Source organism: Peromyscus maniculatus, chromosome 3, assembly GCF_049852395.1.
Source record: "Peromyscus maniculatus bairdii isolate BWxNUB_F1_BW_parent chromosome 3, HU_Pman_BW_mat_3.1, whole genome shotgun sequence".
Taxonomy (NCBI): Eukaryota; Metazoa; Chordata; class Mammalia; order Rodentia; family Cricetidae; genus Peromyscus; species Peromyscus maniculatus.
Window position 1 is genome coordinate 20,714,927 of NC_134854.1, and position 23,357 is coordinate 20,738,283.

Genomic DNA, 23,357 nt, shown 5'->3' on the forward strand with positions numbered 1-23,357 from the left:
ATTACCTCTGCTGGGTAACCCTGTGGAGAAGTCACCCATGTTCTTCTGAATAGTTGTTCTCAATAACTTTTTCATCTGTGTTGGACTCCTTCTGTTACCACTGAATGTTCTTCATAGTCCTGTGGCAACAACTTGGTGGTAAGCTTTGGATTGGGAAATGAGGCAGAGAGGTGGGTTTGGACATTTAGGGCAAAAGTAGAAACAGGAAATAGAAGCCAGCAAGAACGGTGATAAGACAAATACGGATAAGATAGACAAGGACTGTGGAGGTTCTTAGGGATGAACAGACAGCCGTGAGGGCAACATACACAGCCCTGTCCTGCGGCCCTCACAAATGTGAGAGCTGATGCTATGCCACCCACAATGGCACAGGCCCAGGCCAGGACAGAACTGATATGAGACCTGTATGCTGAATGTGAAAGCTTGGAGACCTGTGGATTGTATCTGCAGTTATTTTTTCTTCTTTTAAGAAGTCAGCATCATTTTGTCCTGTGTCTTAGTTAGGTTTCTATTGCTATGAGGACACACCATGACCACAGCGACTCTTACAAAGAGAACATTTAATTGAAGGGGCTCGCTTCAGAGTTTCAGTCCATCATGTCGGGGAGCATGGCAGCATGCAGGCAGACGTGGTGCTGGAACTGAGAGTTCTATATCTTGACTCAGAGGCAATAGGAAATCTACTGACTGTCACACTGAGTGAAGCCTGAGAAAAAGACCTCAAAGCCTGCCCCCTTGAGGAATCTCAAAAAGATAGACATGTGGCATGAGGAACTGTCCCTTACACTTCTCCATTGCCTAATATACAACCTTGCCATGTATATTAATTATTCTCTAACTCTGTACTTAAGGAAGAACCTATAGCCATTTGAAATCGTTGTACTTGGTTTTGTTGATTAAATCTAAAGTAAACAGAAATTTCCACCTTATAATTAATTAGATTTTATGTCTAACTTTACATTTATTCCTATTTACTATGGTGGAAAATTATTAGATTTGATACCTCTTTTGATGAATTATATGGGATGATTTTGATGAAACCTTGGTCATTTCCCACAGTTGTCTCATTCTTTCAGAATTTCTGGCTGTTAATGTGTATCCTTTCCTTATATTTTAATATCAAAAGGAGAGACATGATGACCTCAACAAATTAAGATTTGGAACTTGTTGTCTGCCATTGCTTCTTGGTTTCTAGGAAACCATGGAACCAGGAGTTGGAGGGCCAGAAGTAAACAACTGGGCCGTGCCTCAGTCATAAAGAAGGTACTGCAAATGTCTCTAATGTTCCAAGTCTTAATGTGAGGCCATGACTTCTCTGTCCTGTGCTTATGCTCATGTCTATCACTCAATAACACCTACTGCTGCACTGAGGACATCTTTCAATGCTGTGCTGGATATCACCTGACGTGGACTCGGCCATGATGTCCTTATACCTAGCGAGAAGTGCCTGGTGAGTGACAGACAGTGTGATTGTCTCTCAGAGGCACAGGAAATCCCCTTTAATCATATCTCAGCATTCATTTTGACTTTGAAGCAATGTCTATGTGCCTGGAGAGGAGTCTTCAGCAGTCAGAAGAAAGGATGAAGGTCCTCACAGGTTTCTTTTGTTCTAATGATATTATTTTGAATGTACTCTTTGTTATTCATTTTTAGAAAGTGGGTCTCACCATAGTTCACACAAATGGTGTGTGTGCCTGTGTGTGAGTCTGACACATTTTGCTCTCTTATTCTCCACTCCACCATCCTCCCATGTCATCTGCCCTCTCCACCATCCTCCCCATGTCATCTGCCCTCTCCACCATCCTCGTCATATCATCTGCCCTCTCCACCATCCTCCCCATGTCATCTGTCCTCTCCACCATCCTCCTCATGTCATCTGTCCTCTCCACCATCCTCCCCATGTCATCTGCCTGTCCACCATCCTCCCCATGTCATCTATCCTCTCCACCATCCTCCTCATGTCATCTGTCCTCTCCACCATCCTCCCCATGTCATCTGCCCTCTCCACCATCCTCCCCATGTCATCTGTCCTCTCCACCATCCTCCCCATGTCATCTGCCCTCTCCACCATCCTCTCTATGTCATCTGTCCTCTCCACCATCTTCCCCATGTCATCTACCCTCTCCACCATCCTCCCCATGTCATCTACACTCTCCACCATCCTCCCCATGTCATCTGTCCTCTCCACCATCCTCCCATGTCATCTACCCTCTCCACCATCCTCCCCATGTCATCTACACTCTCCACCATCCTCCCCATGTCATGTCATCTACCCTCTCCACCATCCTCCCCATGTCATCTACACTCTCCACCGTCCTCCCCATGTCATCTGTCCTCTTCACCATCCTCCCCATGTCATCTATCCTCTCCACCATCCTCCCCATGTCATCTACCCTCTCCACCATCCTCCCATGTCATCTACCCTCTCCACCATGCTCCCCATGTCATCTACCCTCTCCACCATCTTCCCCATGTCATCTGTCCTCTCCACCATCCTCCCCATGTCATCTGCCCTCTCCACCATCCTCCTCATGTCATCTGCCCTCTCCACCATCCTCCCCATGTCATCTACCCTCTCCACCATCCTCCCATGTCATCTACCCTCTCCACCATCCTCCCATGTCATCTACCCTCTCCACCATCCTCCCATGTCATCTACCCTCTCCACCATCCTCCCCATGTCATCTGCCCTCTCCACCATCCTCCCCATGTCATCTACCCTCTCCACCATCCTCCCATGTCATCTACCCTCTCCACCATCCTCCCATGTCATCTGTCCTCTCCACCATCCTCCCCATGTCATCTGCCCTCTCCACCATCCTCCCCATGTCATCTACCCTCTCCATCATCCTCCCATGTCATCTACCCTCTCCACCATCCTCCCCATGTCATCTACCGTCTCCACCATCCTCCCCATGTCATCTGTCCTCTCCACCATCCTCCCCATGTCATCTACCCTCTCCACCATCCTCCTCATGTCACCTGTCCTCTCCACCATCCTCCCCATGTCATGTCATCTACCCTCTCCACCATCCTCCCCATGTCATCTGTCCTCTCCACCATCCTTCCCATGTCATCCACCCTCTCCACCATCCTCCCCATGTCATCTACCCTCTCCACCATCCTCCCCATGTCATCTGTCCTCTCCACCATCCTCCCCATGTCATCCACCCTCTCCACCATCCTCCCCATGTCATCTGTCCTCTCCACCATCCTCCCCATGTCATCTACCCTCTCCACCATCCTCCCCATGTCATCTGTCCTCTCCACCATCCTCCCCATGTCATCTGCCCTCTCCACCATCCTCCCCATGTCATCTACCCTCTCCATCATCCTCCCATGTCATCTACCCTCTCCACCATCCTCCCCATGTCATCTACCCTCTCCACCATCCTCCCCATGTCATCTGTCCTCTCCACCATCCTCCCCATGTCATCTACCCTCTCCACCATCCTCCCATGTCATCTGTCCTCTCCACCATCCTCCCCATGTCATCTGCCCTCTCCACCATCCTCCCCATGTCATCTACCCTCTCCATCATCCTCCCATGTCATCTACCCTCTCCACCATCCTCCCCATGTCATCTACCCTCTCCACCATCCTCCCCATGTCATCTGTCCTCTCCACCATCCTCCCCATGTCATCTACCCTCTCCACCATCCTCCCATGTCATCTGTCCTCTCCACCATCCTCCCCATGTCATCTGTCCTCTCCACCATCCTCCCCATGTCATCTGTCCTCTCCACCATCCTCCCATGTCATCTACCCTCTCCACCATCCTCTCCATGTGTGTCTTCCATCCCCCTTTGGCTGCTCTGCTTCCTTCCTCCAGCTACTTTAGTTAATCTTCCTCATCCTTTCTTCCTTTTTTTTCACGTTTATTTTATTTTATATATGTGTCTGGGAGCATGTATGCCATGTGTAAGCAGGTGAGTGCAGAGACCAGAAGAGGGCATCAGATATCCTGCAGCTGGAGTTACATGCAGTGGTGAACTGCCTGGTGTGGGTGCTTGGAACTGAACTTGGGTCCTCTGGAAGATCCAGAAGCACTCTTAACCACTGAGCAATTTTGTTTTCAAAGTTCCCTTTCTGTTGTCTTATCACATGGATTCCACTACCTGCTTTGCATACTACCATTCTTGACATGTCTTCCTCTACTCTCATGAGCGTCCTCCTAGTTTCACGATCTTCTTACAGACATACATACACACACACACACACACACACACACACACACACACACACACACACGCACACACACACGTGTGGGTTCTGTACATAAGAGAGATACTCAACAGTGTCAAGCCTACTGCTCTATAATTTGCCATCTTATGCATTGATGATATAAAAAACCTTTTAACTTATTCCAAGAGAAAAGTAGAAGCCACTTTGGGAAGGTAGTCTGTAAAAATGTGGAGTAATTGAACTTGTTGTGTGGTGTGAATGGGCAAGTGAACCCTGGAACTAAATGGCTACTACCTGGTTCTATTCTGAGAAATGCTTTTCAGAGTTAAGGTTTAGTGATGGTCACAAGTGTGAATCAATGAAATGCATATTAATGTAGTCTCTAAAATGTGGTAATGAGCAATTAAACAAGGAAAAAGAAAGTGCTTTCCTAGAAAGGAAAAGAGATGTTAATAAATAAGGATTATAGTGATCTTTTTTACTAATAAGTTAAACAATTGATATTCGGCTTAATTATGAAATTTAAATCCTACTATCAAATTTTTTTCTTTAAGATCATCTCTAAAGCTGGAGAAGTAAAAATATTTTTACCATTATTTAGAGTAGTGAAAAGTTGAAAACAATCTAAAGATGTTAAACATGTTTCAAGTTTAATAAATTGCAATACATCAATTCAACAACTGTTAACAACTTCCAAATGAAGAATACTGAAACTTATGTGGAAATAATATAGAGAACATTTAGGATATCTTGTTCAAAGCAGAATTTCTTAACTCCAACACTACTATTCTCTTGGGTCAAGATATTCAGATGGGGTTGGGAACTAGTCTGTGCTTTGTAGGATATTCAGCAATGTTGCTGGCCTTTACACACTATGTAACAACAACAACAACAAAAATCTGCCAATGTTGCCAAAAGGCTTGAGCAATGGTAGGAATGGGCAGTATGCTGCTGACTCAGAAACCATGTAAAGGGTGGAAGTGATTATAAATTTCTTTGTACATTGTGATTAAATGCAAGGGAAATTAGCATGTACCTATATCTGACTAGGAAATAAACAACAAAAATTCAGAACGTTTATTTATTAAGTGGTGATATTTCTTAATTTTTTTATAGGTTTTGTAGTGATTTGAATGAGAAGGACTCCTATAGTATCATATTTTTGAATGTTTGGTTACTTAGTTTGGTAGATGGTTTAGGAAGAACTAGAAGATGTGTTCTTGTGGGAAGGAAGAGATGTGTTGTTACTGGGTTGGACTTTGAGGTTTCAAAAGCCTGTGCCATACCCAGTCTCCATGTCACTGCAACTTTTGAAACAGATGTGAGCTCTCAGCTGTTGCTCCAGTGCTGTGTCTGCCGCCTGCTGCCATGCCTCCCACCATGACAACCATGGACTCACCTTCTGAAACTGCAAGCAAGCTCCCACTTAACTGCTTTTTCTTACGAATTGCCTGATCATGGTGTCTCTTCACAGCAACAGAACAGTAACTAAGACAGAAGTTAGTGTGACTTGCATACTGCAGTGATTGGCCCGACAACATTGTTGTTTGGAAGACTATGGAAAACATTGGGTCTTTGGATTAGAAAATCAGTTGAATGCTATAAAACTGGCTTAATGGGCCGCCATATTACTAGAAACTTGGAGAAAAGCAGTGATGAGATGTGGACTATGGAGGCTGAGCTCAAGAAGTTCTAGAGGGAAATTGTATTACAGGTCATTAGTGCCACATTTTGGCAAAGAACGTGGCTATTTTATGCCTTTGTCCGAAAAAAAAAAAAATCTGCCTGAAGTTAAACTGAAGGGTTTTTTTTTTCTTTTTTTTTGATTAATAATTTTGGCAGAGGAGATTTCAAGAAAACCTGGTATTGTCTGTGTCACATAGATATTAGTGATCATTCCTAGCAAATCTACAGTGAAAAAGAATAAGAGGGATTTTGGTGGTTTGATAAGGATGGCACCCATAGGCTCATATATTTGAATGCTTAGTCACTATAGTGCCAGTGAGTGGCACTATTTGAAAGGATTAGAAGGATTAAGAGGTGTGGCCTTGTTGGAGAAAGTGTGTCACTAGGGGTGGGCTTTGAGGTTTCAAAGCTCATGCCAAGCTCAGAGTCTCTCTGACTATAGATCAGGAAATAGCCCTCAAATAATGCTCCAGCATGCCAGTCTGTCTGCACATCACCATGTTCCCTGGCACGTTGGTAATAGACTAAACTTCTAACACTGTAAGCAAGCTCCCAATTAAATGCATTTTCTTCTAATAGTCACCTTGGTTATGATGTTGCTTCACAGCAAGAAAACAGGAACAAAGACAGGTTCTCATTAAGTAAAAATTTGAAGGTAGAAATATCAGAATTGAAGTAAGAATACTATAATTGCATTACTTTATAAATAAAAGTGAATGGTTTAGTTAAAGGAAGAATTAAAAACTGAGTAAGTTGTTTTCTTCTAGTCTGAGGAAACCTTACCCATTAGACTTCACCCTCCAGAATGAACTCCGTAATTTACCCTACACACTTTCCACGTGCAGAGTTATGATGGTTGAAACTTTGAATTTCTGTTCTTAGTCAGTGTGTTTTCTACAAGGCCTATCAACGCTCCCCCCACTGAGTGTCTTAAACAACCAAAATTCATTGCTTCACAGTTCTAAAGCCAAAGTGGAGGCCCTGCTGATGCTGCTTCTCCCGTTGGCTTGTAGGAGGCCGTCTTCAAGGCTATACAGCCTTCTTCCTGGAACTTCACTGGCTTCTTATTCTCCTGCACACAAAAAAAGGAAAATCTGAACACTGTTCTGTGGTGGTATTGTGTTCCCCAAAATATTGTGCACCCTAATAAACTTATCTGGGGTCAGAGACAGAAAGCCACAATATTAAACAGAAGTTAGGCAGCGGTAGCACATGCCTTTAATCCTAGCATTCCAGAGGCAGAAATCCATGAATTCAAGGATAGAGCCAAGCATGGTGACTCACGCCTTTAATCCCAGAAAGCGAGCCTTTAATCACAGGGAGTGATGATAGAAAGCAGAAAGGCATATAAGGCGTGAGGACCAGGAACTAGAAGCATTTGGCTGGCTAAGCTTTCAGGCTTTGGAGCAGCACAGTTCAACTGAGATGCATTCTGGATGAGGACTGAGAGGCTTCCAGTCTGAGGAAACAGGATCAGCTGAGGAACTGGCAAGGTGAGGTGGCTGTGGCCTGTTCTGTCTCTCTGATCTTCCAGCATTCACCCCAATACCTGGCTCAGGTTTGATTTTATTAATAAGAACTTTAAAGATACTGTTCTTACTAAGTATAGAGACTGTCTTAATGATATCAGGTTTGCCTTGATTATCACTATAAAGATTCTGTGGTGTTTTGAATGAGAAATGGCCCCCAGAAGCTCACATGTTTGAAACTTGGTCCCCAATTGGTGACACTGTCTGGGCAAGGTCTAGAACTTTCAGCACATGGAGCCTTTCTGGAGGAAGTATATCAGTATAGGTACACTTTGAGGTGCTATAATCTGCTCTCACTTCCTGTTTTCTTCCTTTGCTTCTGGCATGCAGATTATCACAATATCTCTGCCTCATGACTTCTAGACTTGCCCCACACTCCTGCTGCTGTGGAAGCCCACAAAGATTCCAACTTGTGGTTTGACTCAAGGTCAGAGAGTCAGAGTTTATGTTGCTCTCCAAAGCTGCATAATAGGGTGCAAAGGCACGGTTATCACGTGTCTTATACTTCAAGGCCTAATCACAAGATGCTTTGCTGTGGAGTATGGTTACCAGGTGTTTTGAAGGGTGTACACTTGGTTGTACGTAATGCTTTGATCTTGAAAGGAGGAGGTCTTTTGCCTCTCACCTTGCTAATGTATTAAAAAGCCCATTAGAAATAAATTCAAGGCTGCTGGGTGTTGACCCAGGGCCCTCCTGAATCCGTCCTGTGTCTCTGTCTTTCTCCCTGTCTATGTCTATATCTCTTCTTATTATTTCTCAATTCCTCACTTCCCTTTTCAAGGGACCCTTTGATTGGTTGGGGCTGAACCCCAACACTGAGCTCTGACATGCTGCCTTGCCTTTCCTGCCATGATACTCTCTATGCTGTCTGGAACAGTAAGCTAAAAATCACTTTTCCCATCAAATTTACTTTGGCCATGGTATTTTATCATGGCAAGAGAAAAGCACCTAACAAAGATACCCATAACTGGGGTGGTTGGGTTATATAGGAAACCTATTTTTAGATTTGTGAGGGACCTCCATAGCAGTTTCTATAATGGCCTAACTTTCCTCTCCTACTAAGAAAGCTTATAAATGTTCTGATTTTCAACTTCCATTTGTGTTCATATATATATATATATATATATATGTGTGTGTGTGTGTGTATACATATATGTATATATATATAACAACTATTCTAACTATAGTGAGATATATAACTAATAACTATTCTAACTATATTCTAATTATAGCATTTTCTTGTAGTATTCATTTGCATTTCCCTAATGAGTAGGGAGAGTGAACATTTTTCACTTATTTATTGACTATTTGTATTTGTGTTTTGTTAAATAGCTAGATAATTTGCTCATATTTAATTCGGTTACTTGGTTTTACTGTTCAGAGTTTTTAGTTTCTTATGTATTTTTAGTACTAACTATCAGTCTAGTGAGTAGTTGGTGAGTACTTTCTCCCCTTCTGTAGACTGCTGGTTCACTCTGTCAGCTGTTCTAATGTTCTAATGTTTCTGACATGGGAAGGTGCTGCTCTTTCTTCTCCCTTGACTCACTCCTGACAGAATTCTCATACCTTGAGAAGACACTTCTGCTGATTAGAATATGTGATATTTTACTGAAACAAAGCCAGGAATCACTGGTCTTTAGTTATATTTTAGTAACTGTGCTGGATAGCTTTATGTCAACTTGACAGAAGCTGGAGATCATCTGAGAGACAGGAACCTCAATTAAGAAAATTCCTGCATAAAATCAGACTATAGGCATGTCTGTAGAGCATTTTCTTAATTAGTGATTAATGGGGAGAGCCCAGCCCATTGAGGGTGGTGCCATCCCTGGGCTGGTGGTCCTAGGTGCTATAAGAAAGCAGGCTAGCTGGGAAGTGGTGGTGCATGCCTTTAATCCCAGCACTTGGGAGGCAGATGCAGGCAGATCTCTGTGAGTTCGAGGCCAGCCTGATCTACAAAACGAGTTCCAGGAAAGGCACAAAGCTACACAGAGAAACCCTGTCTCGGGGAAAAAAAAAAAGAAAGAAAGCAGGATGAGTGTTTTGAGATATTTCCTTCACTGTGTAAACATATGTCACTATAATTGGTTTACTAAAAAGCCGAACAGCCAATAACTAGGCAGGAGGTATAGGTGGGACTTCCAGGAGAGAGAGAGAGAGAGAGAGAGAGAGAGAGAGAGAGAGAGAGAGAGAGAGAAAGGAGGAGAGGAATCTAGAGGCACAAGAGAGATGCCAGGAAGACATGAAACAGGTTGGACACACAGTACAGAGGAGAGGTAACCAAGCCACATGATAGAAGGTAGATGAAAAGAAGCAGGTTAATATGAGTTACAAGAGCTAGTTGGGGAAAAGCCTAAGCTAAGGCCAAGCTTTCATAATTAATAATAAGTCTCTGTGTCATTATTTGGGGACTGGAGAGCCAAAGATAGTCTGAGAAGAAAGCTTACTACAATTGAACAAGCCATGAGAAGCAAGAAAGGAGGCAGCACTCCTCCGTGGCCTCTGAATCAACTCCTGCCTTTACGTTCCTGCCCTATTTGAGTTCCCGTCCTGACTTCCTTCAGTGATGAACAGTGATATGGAAGTATAAGCTAAATAAACCCAAGTTGATTTGGTCATGTTTTTTCATCACATCAATACAAACCCTAAGATAATAACTTACATAATAAACATCTACATATGATTTGTGTAAGATTTTCTTCATTTTCAACCATATATGGACATACAGTAGAAAATACTCTTTTTATGGCTTAACAACACAGTAAAACACTTACATGTAATGGTCCAGCATTCTTTGCAGTTTTAAGCACATACATAGAATTTGAAGGTCTAAATTGGTAGTTTGAACCTGACTTATTTGATGTGCAATGGAGACCCAGTTGTAAATTCTGTATTAATTCACTATCTAAAATAATCTAAGGAAAATGATGCTTCTGACTTTAAGCTTTAAGACTTCATTACATTCTAGAATTAAAATGAACAGAAAACAAAGTCACTTTCTGTGGGTAAGATGAGCCTCAGCCCAAAAGTTGACTTGCTGGGCATGGTGGTACTATAATCCCAGTACTCAGGAAACTAAGATAATAGAATTAGGAGCCCAGGCCTTCCTAGCCTACATACTATGACTCTGTCTCAAAAATCAAACAAACAAAAATGTCGCTCTTAACTTGAGACCATTCTACAGAGTATTGTGTATGTATTAAATTATTTTGGCAAGGCAATGGTGGCTCACTCCTTTAATCTCAGTACTCGGGAGGCAGGAACAAGCGGATCTCTGTGAGTTTGAGACCTGCCTTGTCTACAGAGTGAGTTCCAGGAGAGCTGGGGCTGTTACAGAGAGAAAAAAAAAAAAGATATAAGCGATTGCCTTAGTTAGTGGTATTAGAACCACTTATAGATAAATCATAAATCAGGAAAGTGTCTAGGTGCTGTGCATATGCACATCTGGGATCTTCCTCATCACCCATGTGAAAACCATGAAACTGAATTAAACTAATTCTCAGGTTTCAACAAAAATTTCAATGACTCCAAAGTATATTGAGACTTTGCATGTTCACTGAAGATTAAAAGACACCCGCGATCCTAGCAGTGTTATATCAGTTGCCTGCACCCTTTTATCTCCTGTTCTCTTTTCTTCTTCATCTTTTTCTTCACCTGACATGTCTGCCAATGTCACGCCCTCCCTCAGTGGTGATGTTGATTTCCCTCACACTTCATGCAGAGCACAAACAGCGTGTATCAAATCATTTCCTCCATTTGAAGTGGTGTCTTATCTGAAGACATTCAGGGAATTAAACTCCCCTTATTCCATTATAATTATGATGATGAGTAACAACTTCTCTAAAGAAACACAGTGCCATCCCCTTGTAAAGTGCTTGTGGATAAAACAAATTAAAAATGCCTGATCAACTCAGGTCAGCTCCATTATCTGTCAGGGTGAACTGAAGAAAAAATAGTGGTGTAGGGAGGACAACAACTCAACAATTGCAAACCACCCGGGGGGGAAGCAAGAACAGAAAACCAATCCTGAATCCTGAATATTCGTCCGGCTCTCCCTGCCCAGCTAACTAGGAGACACAATGTGAAATCTAAGCAGGACCAGAGCAGAAGAGATGGCACACACATGTGCCCTGAGAGTTCCTGTTGTAAAACATAGTTAGGTGACTATTTCATGCACGTGAAGTTTTAGACTTCATTTATCATGTTAAGGTAGGATTTTATATGTATCTAGGATTGTTTTTAAAGTTTATTACACTGTGGCTGGAGAGCTTCTCTCCATCTCCCGCCAAGCCGCGACAGTCCACAGACTCTTATATTATTTATAAACTGTATGGCCGTGGCAGGCTTCTTGTTATCTAGTTCTTGTATCTTTTTTTTAAGGTATGATCATTTATTTGTTACCCTTAAAGACTTATTTTTTTTTTTTACTGGACTCAGACTTAGAAGTAGAAGCTCTCAGAGAGGACAGCCTACGTCTCTTGGCGATCTGTTCCTGGCGCTTTTCTTTGGCTTCCTTCATTCTCTTGGACAAAAGTTTAGCATATTCTGCAGCCTCCTTGTTTTTCTTGGCTCGTTGTTTCTTGAGAGCAATACGACGCGTTTGTGTTGCAGGACACGTGGAGTAACAGGACGCTGAATCTTGGGTGCTTTGGTCCTGGGCTTCTTACCTTCTCTGTTCAACGGCTTTCTGACCACATATTGGCGGACATCATCTTCTTTAGAGAGATTAAAAAGCTTTCGGATTCTGCTAGCTCTTTTAGGTCCCAACCAACGAGGAACAGTAGTATCTGTCTGTCCAGGAATATCCTTCTCTCCTTTTTTTACAATAACCAAGTTGAGAACACTGAGATTGGTATCCACGATGCATCCTTAAACAGATTTGCGCTTCCTCTCTCCCGTTCTCTTTGGTCTATAACAGGAATGCCCCTTACTCAACAGCAGGCGCACTCTGCCGTGGGTCAACACGCCTTGCTTCATGGGAAATCCTTGTTTGTCATTCCCGCCACTGATTTGGATCACGTGGCCCTTCTACTCTTCACCCAGGGCATCAGCAGCCACTTCTGTGGCCATTCGCTTCTCGTAGAACGTACGAAGCTTGCGCCCATTGTCCACTTTGATGAGTTTCTGACAGCCAGTGGCAGGGAAGGAGATATTCAGCTTCATCTTGACACAGCCGACCACCTAGGAGGCGCCACGAAAAAGAGACCTGACTTCCGCTTAACCCTAGTTCTTATATCTTAAATTAACCCATTTCTATTAACCTATAAATTGCCATGTGGCTCGTGGCTTACCGGTATCTTAACATCTTCTCACGGCGGCGTCTGGCAGCGTCTCTCTGCCTCAGCCTTCCACCTCCCAGAATTATTCTCCTTGTCCCACCTACCCTATCCTTCCTGCCTGGCTACTGGCCAATCAGAGTTTTATTTGTTCAAGACATACAGGACATCCCACAGCATTACACTATCTAACTGTACTCCCCAAATAACTATAAATAAAAAAAATAAATGAAGGAAGGAAAGGAAAAATTAGAGTTTGGAGGAAAGTAAAGAACTCAGCATCTTACTAATTCTTCTGAGGGTAAAAATGCTGTCATTTTTGGGCAGCAAGCTTCTTTCCCTCCTTGGGAAACCTCATTAAGAGTAGAAAAGAGAGGTTTTTTTCCCCTCCAAAGCATTATTTGGACAATGTATCACCTGACTTGGTCCACGTATTCTAGAATGTATGTTGCCTGAGGCTATCCTATTGATGACTATGGGATTGCAACCTAGGTCTCTATCATGCTAAAATAATCTAGAAGTTTGGTAAATATAGAAAGGGTGAGCTAGATGTAGTGTTACACACCAAAATTGCAACATATGAGGCAGGTGGACCGAAGTTTGAGGCCACCCTAGACTACATGTAATGAGACTCTGTCTCAAATCAAATAAGAGTTTAAGAAAAACTGGAAATTCGTCTCATTTGTAGAATGCTTGTGTAGCATTTGTAAGGTCCTGAGTTAATACTCCATTATTACAAAAAGAACAATTTAATATCATTACTTTCTCTCCCCTAAAGTGTTTCAATTTTCCACTGGGATAAACAATTCAATAATAATAATATCAAGGTTGAAAGTGGAGAAAAATGATTCTAAAATGATTCACCAGATGAGCTGTGGAAGGAGACAAGAATGAGAAGACTTATGTACAGCAGGGTTGGTGGCTCACTGGTAAGCCCAAGACTTAGACTGTTGAGGCAGGAGGATTACAGTTGAGTTTGAGGCCACCTTGGATTACATAGTGAGTTCCAGAACAGCCTGAGTTATAGACTGAGATCTTGTCTGGAAGAGGAGGAAAGGAGGGGAAATAAGCGGGAAGGAGGAGAAAGACCTGCTTTTACCTTGTGATGCTTACTAGATTCTAGGCGTGGAGCTAAACGTAATTGGATCTTATGAAACTATCTTTCAGTTCTTTATGTAAATGAGGAAGTTTGTCCTGATAATCAAGCAGTTATTTGTAAAGCACTAAGCTTTGATCCTCACCATATATTCAGAAGTAAACAGTTATAACTGAAACTCCCACTATTGCTGTTATATAGAAGAACAAGACAAGACATTACTTAGGTGTCTGGTTTAGTGTTTGCTTCTTAAACTTGTCTCAGCAGCTGTTTTCTCATCCATACTTGAGGGTGTAATGCTGGTATTCTGAAATGCTGCTACCAAGAAACATGAAGAACTTTGCTGCTGGGTCTTATCTGTTTACAGCTGGCAGTAAGTTTGTGAGCCAATCTGGGACCTATTTGATAACGCTTATGTATCTTCAGCATATCTTCAAGACAAGAGTATTAGAGCTCTTTGCATCTTGAAGATTCTGTATTACTTGTCCTTGGTGGAAGACTCTGACATTTTATCCTGAAGCTGTGTAGTCTTTGATATGATAAGGGAGATCCCAAGACCAGAGCACAAAGACCACCTGCATTCTGTTGGCAGAGAGAAAGGGTTTGTCCTTCCTTCCTTTCTGCTCTTTGTCTCCTAGCTAGAAGTCTGTTCATTCCCCCCCTGAATTTGAAGATAAAACCTGTTCCTGTCTCACAGGGTGAGTGCTGAGTGTTCAGAAAGATAAGCTTAAGTGTCTGGCTTGAAACAGGAGTTGACCACATGAGTTACAACCAAAAAATTCTTCCTGATGCCACCTCTCTTCTAAGTCACTTTGGCCAGATATTCTGTGATTCTTTTCTGTTCTGTAAAATGAAGGGAATAGACTCCATTTACATTTTAACCATTTTAATTGGATCTAATTTTAATTGGGTTGGAGCCTCATACCTACTTTTGGTCAGTGGAAATGTAACTGTTAATTGTTTTAAAAAGTATACCTTGCCCTGCCTGCCCAAATTCCTTCCTCTCATGGGAGCAGGAGAACTCAAGGTTGAAATACAGAAACAGCCTGGATCTCAGAGATGCTGCTGGAAAAAGAATCTACCTGATCTGTTTTGACTGTGGCAAGAACAAAAAGGATTCTTCCTCCTGTTAAACAGGGAAGATTTTTTTTTCCATTGTGACTCTCAAAACAGTAATTACTCATGGGACTTATGTAGAATTCAAGTTCCTCCACAACCCATATCTTAATTGTTTTTCCTAAAAGCAAATGTTTTAAAGAAAAAATAAAGAATGCTCTTGCAGACAGAACCAGGAAGCAAAGGTAATGCAATTAAATATTAGTGTACAGCCTGAAGAGCATGCCTGAAGTACACAGAAGAGGCCAGGAAGCCACATGTGGCTTTGTTTTGATTTGGAGACTTTTATGGTTGGTGGTGGTAGTGATGGTATGTGCATGTGTATATGTGTCCATGTGTGTTCAGGGACATGTGGAGGCCAGTGATCAACTTTGGATGTCATTCCTTACATGCCATTCATCTTATTTCTTGAGACCTGTTCTCCTATAGGCCTGGTACTTACTCATTAGGCTAAACTAGCTGGCCAGTGAACCAAAGACCCTTTCTTCCTCTCCAGTGCCGAGCTTCCAAGCACATACTCCACACTCAACCTTTTTTCATGTGGGTTCTGGAGCTTGAGGTCAGAACTTCACACTTTTTGGGTAAGCATTTTAATGACCAAGCTGACTCTTAGCCCCAAGTATGGTTTTGCCTAATGTGTACACTATGTTCCTCTGGACTTTACTAAATATCACCCTCTATACCATCAGTTTTTAGTTCATTCCACAATACCTTCACAATGACTCTATTTCTTAAGCAGGACATTACAACTAGTTTGTACAGGACCTTGCTAATAGGTTTTCTGCCCCTTGACAATAGATTTCTCTTCTGATGCAGTAAGCCAGATCAAGCTGAATTGAAAAAGCATAACAGCAGGTTTATTTGGGCAAACAACTCTTAAAGATTGAGGCTGAAGGCACTGTACCCCTGAATTAAAGCAGGGAGACTTTATAGGCTGTAGACAAAGGGTGATGACATGTCCACCACAAGCTGGGTTTGTGCCCAGGTATAGGCAAAAGCTGAGTGCCTTAGCTGGGGACTTGGGTGGAGGCACCTTCAGGGGAGAAAGTTGCAGTTACCACCAAGAATGCAGAACTGGGCTTCTTGATGCCTTTCCTTTGTTGGGAGACTCTCTGAGTGGGTGGGGTTTGGAGAGAGAGAGAGAGAGAGAGAGAGAGAGAGAGAGAGAGAGAGAGAGAGAGAGAGAGAGAGAGAGAGAGGACTGGGGCTTTCAGTTCATGCAAGGACAAACTGGAAGTTCAAACTAAACACTTGACACTCCTCCAGTTACATCCCTGGGCATTGTAACTTCATTACAGTTACACTAATCATGGGAAGAAAAACATTTCATATCCAAGAAAATTAAAAATCAAGCAATATTTGACACTTAGTGTCTCAAAGTTTTTGGAAAGAACAGAGTTGGTAGGCAAAGTTGGGAGCCATAAGGTACTCTGTGGTCAGAGACAATAAGGGATGTGACAACAAAATGAGAAGTATTCAAACTCACAAGGACTTGTGGGAGAGTCCTTGGAATATTGGACATGGCAGCCTAGGCTTCTTAAAAAGAAGAGTCATTGGCAAAATATGAAGTAAAGCTAAAATTTTACACAGGAACTTCCAAAGAGCACACTTCTGTCCCTAATTATTTTTTCTTTAAAAAGTTGCTAAAATGAACATATAAAGGCAAACTTATTAGAATTCTACCTGACTTCTTAATGGAGACTCTAAAAGCCAGAAGGTTCTGGACAGAAGTCCTGCAGACACCATGAGACCATAGATGCCAGCCCAGATTGCTATACCCAGCAAAAACTTTCAATCACTGTAGATAGAAAAATTAAAACAGTCCATATCAAAGTCAAATGTAAGCAATATATATCTATAAATCCAGCCCTATAGAAGGTGTTTGAAGAAAAAATCCAAACCAAAGAAGTTAATTCCACATAGGAAAACACAGGCAATAAGTAATCTTAGACCAGCAAAATTAAAAGAAGGGAAACACGCACACACACACACACACACACACACACACACACACACACACACACACACCAACACCAACAAAAAATAACAGAAATCAACAAACATTGTTCACTGATATCTCTCAATATCAATGGCCTCAATTCTCCAATAAAAAGATACATATTAACAGAATGGATGTGAAAACAGGACTCAGCCTTCTGCTGTACACAGAAACATAGCTCAACATCAAGGATAGACATTGCTTCAGGGTAAAGGGTTGGGAAAGGATATTCTAAGCAAGTGGGCCAAGAATCAAGCTGGTGTAGGCATTTTAATATCTAATAAAATAGACTTCAAACAAAAATTAATCAAAAGAGATGTGGAAGGACACTACATATTCATCAAAGAAAAAATCCACCAAGATGACATTTCAATTAACATCTATGCCCCAAACATAAGAACACCCACCTTTGAAAAAGAAACACTACTACGATGTAAATCACATATTGACCCTTACATACTGATAATATCCCACTCTCACCAATGGACGTATCATCCAGAAAAAAACTGAACAGAGAAATGCTGGAGCTAACTCCCTGGGAGACAGACCACTTCCTGTTGCCTGCATAAGTAGGACTCCCAGCTACTTCTCCAATTCCATGTCTGCCTGCATGCTGCCATGTCTAACCATGATGATAATGGACTGACTGACCCTCTGAACTGTCAGTGAACCACCCCAATTAAATGTTGTCTTTTATCAGAGTTGCCGTGGTCATAGTGTCTTTTCACAATATTAGGAACCCTAACTAACACACTCAGCCACAAAGCAAATCTCAACAGACATAAGAAAATTGAAATAATTTTCTGCATCTATCAGACCACCATGGATTAAAGCTGGATTTCAACAAAAACAGAAACAACAGAAAGCCTACAAACTCATGGAAACTGAACAACTCTCTACTGAATAATTTCTGGGTCAAAGCAGAAATAAAAAAAGAAATTAAAGTGTTCCTAGAATTCAATAAAAATGATGCACAACATATCCAAACTTATGGGACACAATGATAGAAGTGCTAAGAGACAAGTTCACAGCACTGAGTGCCTACATAAAAAGTTGGTGAGATCTCATACTAGAAGCTTAACAGCATACCTGGAAGCTCTAGATCTAAAAGAAGCAAATGCACCCAAGAGGAATAGATGGCAGGAAATAATCAAACTAAGGGTTGAAATTGATAAAATAGAAACAAATAGAACAGAACAAAGAATCATTGAAACCAAGAATTGGTTCTTTGAGAAAATCAACAAGACAGATAAACTCTTATTGAAACTAAAAGATAGAAAGAGAATATCCAAATTAACGAAATCAGAAATGAAAAGGGAGACATAATAACAGACACTGAGGAAATCCAGAGAATCATAAGGACATGCTATAAAAACCTGTACTCAACCAAATAGGAAAATCCAAAGGAAATAGTTTCCTCAATAGATACCACTTACCAAAGTTAAATCAAGATCAGATCAACAATTTATAAACTATAACCCATAGTGAAATAGAGGCAGTCATTAAAAGTCCCTTCCCAAAAAGTCTAGGGCTAGATGGTTTTAAAGCAGAATTCTACCTCTACCACACTTTAAAAGAAGTGTTAATGCCAAAATTATTTTAATTTATTTATAAAATAAAATTATTCCACAAAATAGAAATAGAAGGAACATTGCCCAATTCATTTATGAGGCCACAGTTACCCAAACCACATAAAGACTCAATGAAGAAAAAGCATTACAGACCATTTTCCCTTATGAACATAGATGAAAAAAATACTTGCAAATTGAATCCAAAAACACATAAAAAAGATAATCAACCATGTTCAAGTAGGCTTCATTCCAGAGATGGAGGGGTGGTTCAACATATAAAATTCAGTAACTATAATCCACTATATAAATAAATTCATCTTATTAGATGCAGAAAAAGCCTTTAACAAAATCCAACACCCTACATAATAAAAGTCCTGGAGAGATTAGGGACACAAGGAAAATACCTAAATATAATAAAGGCAATTTACAGGAAGCCTATAATCAGCATAAAATTAAACAGAGAGAAACTCAAAGCAATTCCACTAAAATCAAGAACAAGACAAGGCCATCTACTCTCTCCATATCTATTCAATATAGTACTTGAAGTTTTAACTAGAGCAGTGAGACAACTGAAGGAGATCAAGTGGATACAAATTGGAAAGAAAGAAGTCAAAATACCATTATTTGAAGATGTTATAATAGTATACATAAATGACCCTAAAATTCCACTAGAAGACCCCTATAGCTGATAAACACTTTCAGCAAAGTGACTTTGGACAAGATTAACAACAACAACAAAAAAGCAGTAGCTTTGCTATATACAAATGAGAAATGGACTGAGAAAGAAATCAGGAAAATAGCACCCTTCACAAAAGCCACAAGTAACACAAAATATCTTGAGGTAACTCCAACTAAGCAAGTGAAAAACTTCTGAATAAATTAAATAAATAAATAATAAATAGGTAGAGATCTAAACAGAGATTTCTCAATAAAGAAATCACAAATGACTGAGAACCAAAGAAATGTTTAACATCCTTAGCCATCAGGGAAATGCAAACAAAAACTACTTTGAGATTCCATCATACAACTGTCAGAATGGCTAAGATCAGTCACACAAGTGATGCTCATGCTGGTGAGGATGTGGAGCAAGGGGAACATGCCTTCATTGCTGGTGGGAGTGCAAACTTGTGCAACCTCTATGGAAATCACTATGGCAGTTTTTCAGAAAATTGGGAAGCAATCTACCTCAAGATCCAGCTCTGTCACTCTTGGGCATATACCCAAAGGATGCTCCATCCTGTCACAAGGACACTTGCTGAACTATGTCCAATCCAGCTTTATTCATAATGGCCAGAAAATGGAAAAAAAAACTAGATGTCACTCAACTGAAGAATTGATAAAGAAAATGTGGTACATTTACACAATGAAGTATTACTCCGTTGTTCAAAAAAATGACATTATAAAATTTGTAGGCAAATGGATGAAACTAGAAAAAAAGCCTTCCTGGGGGAGGTAACACAGGCTCAGAAAGATGAATATAGTATGCATTCACTTATAAGTGGATATTAGCTATTAAGTAAATGATAATCATGCTACAATCCACAGACCCAGGGAGGTTAAGTAAAGAGGAGAGCTCTAGTGGCAACACAGGAACCTCCTTGGGAAGGGGAAATTAAATTTTGAAGGTGGACTGGGAGCAGGTCGTAATGAGAGCAGGAAGGATGAGGAAGGATGGAGGCAGGGAACACTGGAAGAGACAGCTGAAATTTGGGAGCATTGGAGAGATGCTGAAACCTAGTGGATTCTAGAAACTTCCTAGAACCTATGAGGGTGACCCCAGTGAGGGCTCCTACTAATGGAGAACACAGGATCTGAACTGATCTTCTTTTGTAGCCAGGCAGTGCTTCCAGTCGGGGGACTGGGTTGCATTTGGCTGAGTTGTTGGCTGAGAGGCATCCCATGGAGATCAGTGTCTTGTCTAGTCATCATCAGAGAGACTTCCTTCAGCAGTAGATGGGAGAGGGGGCAGAGACCCACAATCAGACATTAGGCAGAGAGAGCCTAAATTGGAAATCTACATTGGGTCCCTTCCCTTGGAGACTGAGGCACCCCATGGAAGAGGGGAAGAAAAGAATGTCGGAGTCAGAGGGGATGCAGGACATGGCCCACCAAATCAACTAAGCAAGGCTCATGTAGGCTCTCAGAGACTGAAGCAGCAAACACAGGGCCTGCATGGGTCTGCACCAGGTTCTCTGTGTATATGTCATGGCTGTTAGCTTGGTGTTCTTTGAGACTCCTAACAGTGGGAGTGGGTTTATCTCTGACTCTTTTTGCCTGCTCTTGAGACTCTTTTCCTCCTATTGGGTTGCCATGTACAGCCTCCATATGAGGGATTTAGCCTTGTCTTATTGTATCTTGCTTTGTCCTATATGGCTGTCATCTCTTGGAGGCCTGCTCTTTTTTGAAGAGGAAACAGGGGCATAGATCTGGGAGAGCATGTAGGTGTGGGGGAGAGGCTGGAAGGAGTGGAGGGATGGGAAACTGTGGTCAGGATGTACTGTATGAGAGAAGAATCTATTTTCAATAAAAAATAAAAGTGAAATAAAATAAAAAGCTACTAAATTTAATATATCAAGAAAAGAAAAAACATTCAGAGTATTAAACACAGTGAGAATTTCCTTCTAAGCAGGTATGCAGCTTTATGCTTTTGGATAGTTTATGAAAATTGGAATTCATTGAGAGCAGGCAGATTGCCAATAACACTGTATTGATACAGGTTGATTTGAATGTGAACTTCAAAAATAAACAGCAGTGGTTCCATTCTCTGCATCACTTATGAGACAGATTTCCCCAGTCATTTACAAGTCCTGTTTGGATGGAGTCTGCTGCCACACAACAAGTGAGGGTTAAACATCCCTGAGGGCGACTACCAGTCTAATCCAAACAAATTACCTCCTGCTTCAACGGGCTGTTGCCAAGTCTCAGCTGAGTGCTGAGGACAAATAACGCACGGAGTGGGAAAGGGTCTGGTTGACTTTCTGTTTGGGTGGTTTAAGCACTTGATGACAGACCGGAGAGCTGATCTTGCCAGCCGCACGGAAGCCAACAGATCGCTGATGTCAGCATTAGATAAGCTGTCCTGTCTCTAGATTAAAAAGAGAAAGTACATCGTGTAATAACCATGAGCTTTGAAAAAATGAATCAGGCCATTGTGGGAGAAGTAAGTCTTCAGCATGCAGGAGTCACCATCCAGTGACTGGACCACAACAAGGTGGTGAATTGTATGAAGAGGCACTTAACATAGTACCACAAACGCAGTGGAATACCTGTTCTCTGAGGTTACGAGTTAGGTGTTTTATATAATTTATAGAAGGTATGCTTCTCTCAAGTCTAACCAACAGTTGTACATTTCATCTCATATTCAACATGTCATGGTGATATGGAGAAAAAAAGCCCCACATCCTTAATTTTTATTTTCCATGACAACAAAATCAGTTCATCAACTGTTGATGGGATTGCAAACTGGTTGAGCCATTCTGGAAATCATTGTGATTTCTATTATAAAGCTAAATATAAGTCTCCCATATGATCCCACCATACCACTCCTTCACGTATGCTAAAGGACTCATGACTCAACATCTCACTCCACTGATAAGACTCTGCAATGTTCACTGCAACTGTTGTTCACAACAGCTAAGGAATGGAAACAATCTAAATATCCTCCAGGTAAGGAACAGATAATGAAAATTCAGTTCATCTACACTATGGAATACTATTCAGCTGTAAAGAAAAAATGAAATCCTGAAATTTGCAAGTCAATACATAGAACTAGAAAATCTCTTATCGAGTGAAGTAATCCAGACCCAGAAAGATAAGTGTTACATTTTGTCCCCAATCTGAGCTTCCTAGATCCAAATCTTAAGACATGAGCATACAACCTGGAGTAATTACATAAATGAGGAAAAGTAAAATGGGAAGGGAACAGTACAATAGAGAGGGAAGAGCAGAGCACAAGTGATCTAAGTAAGGAAATAGGAAATACACCAGGGGCTTTAATAGGGGAGGCCAGGGAAATTAATACAGAAAAAGAGAGGAGGGTGAAAATGATAAGGGTGTCTAGAGATTCATAAACATCCATACCATCTACCTACATAAAATATGTATTATATATAACACATGTATATATATATGTGTGTGTGTGTGTGTGTGTGTGTGTGTGTGTGTGTGTGTGTGTGTGTGTGTGTATGTGTGTGTGTGTATAGAGAGAGTTTAAATAAAAATTTCCCATCTGGACTGACAGTGCTTCCCCCAAGAGCCATAAACTATCCAACAACAACAACAATTAACACCAGTATGAGAAGCCCCCTTTTGAGTTTTGGACAGTTTTCTCCAAGAGACTCCCCAAACACAGGCTATTGCTGCTGTTTTGGTTGCCTTCCTGAGATCGAAGAGAAGGCCCCATGCTGAAGATACCATGTACTTAAGACCCAGCATCCAGAGGATCCAAGCTGGTTCTGACCTGGAAGCCCCATCCCTGAGGGATAGCTTTCATGGTACCATAAGCTGCCATACAAGCCTCCAAGAGGGAAACAACCAATAGTCTTACCCCACTGAGATGCCTGTACTAAAACAATCATCAGCAGGGCACACTATCTCTAAGGCTGCAAAAACAGCATGCATACCTTGGTGGTAATCAACAGCTTTCCAATTGGACTTAAAGCCTGACCAACAAGAGGGAAATTGTACCTGATACTGGAAACCTAGACATCTACCTGGGGCTGGTGAAGACAAAGGTCTTGAAGGAGAACTTAAACCTGCCACTTCACTAAACCAGTCTATACTCTCTTCTAAGTATTTATACTTATACCCTCTGTCAAGTGTAGTTTTCACCCATCATCAAAGAATGGTCTCTTTCCAATGCACAGATTGTTAGAGAAAACCACAAGCCTAAATAAAGAGAAC

The 23,357-nt window shown here is 41.4% G+C and overlaps 1 long non-coding RNA gene and 1 pseudogene across 1 annotated transcript in view; one reads left to right on the forward strand and one right to left on the reverse strand.

Moving 5' to 3' along the window:
- The first annotated feature begins 1,252 nt into the window (after positions 1 to 1,252).
- Positions 1,253 to 23,357, forward strand: part of LOC143272141 (uncharacterized) — a 48,422-nt gene continuing 26,317 nt past the window's right edge. Inside the window, exon 1 of the long non-coding RNA XR_013049577.1 lies at positions 1,253 to 1,450. This is a non-coding gene — a long non-coding RNA (uncharacterized LOC143272141). The remainder of the gene's footprint in view (positions 1,451 to 23,357) is intronic.
- LOC102922912 (small ribosomal subunit protein eS6 pseudogene) lies at positions 11,809 to 12,560 on the reverse strand (annotated as a pseudogene).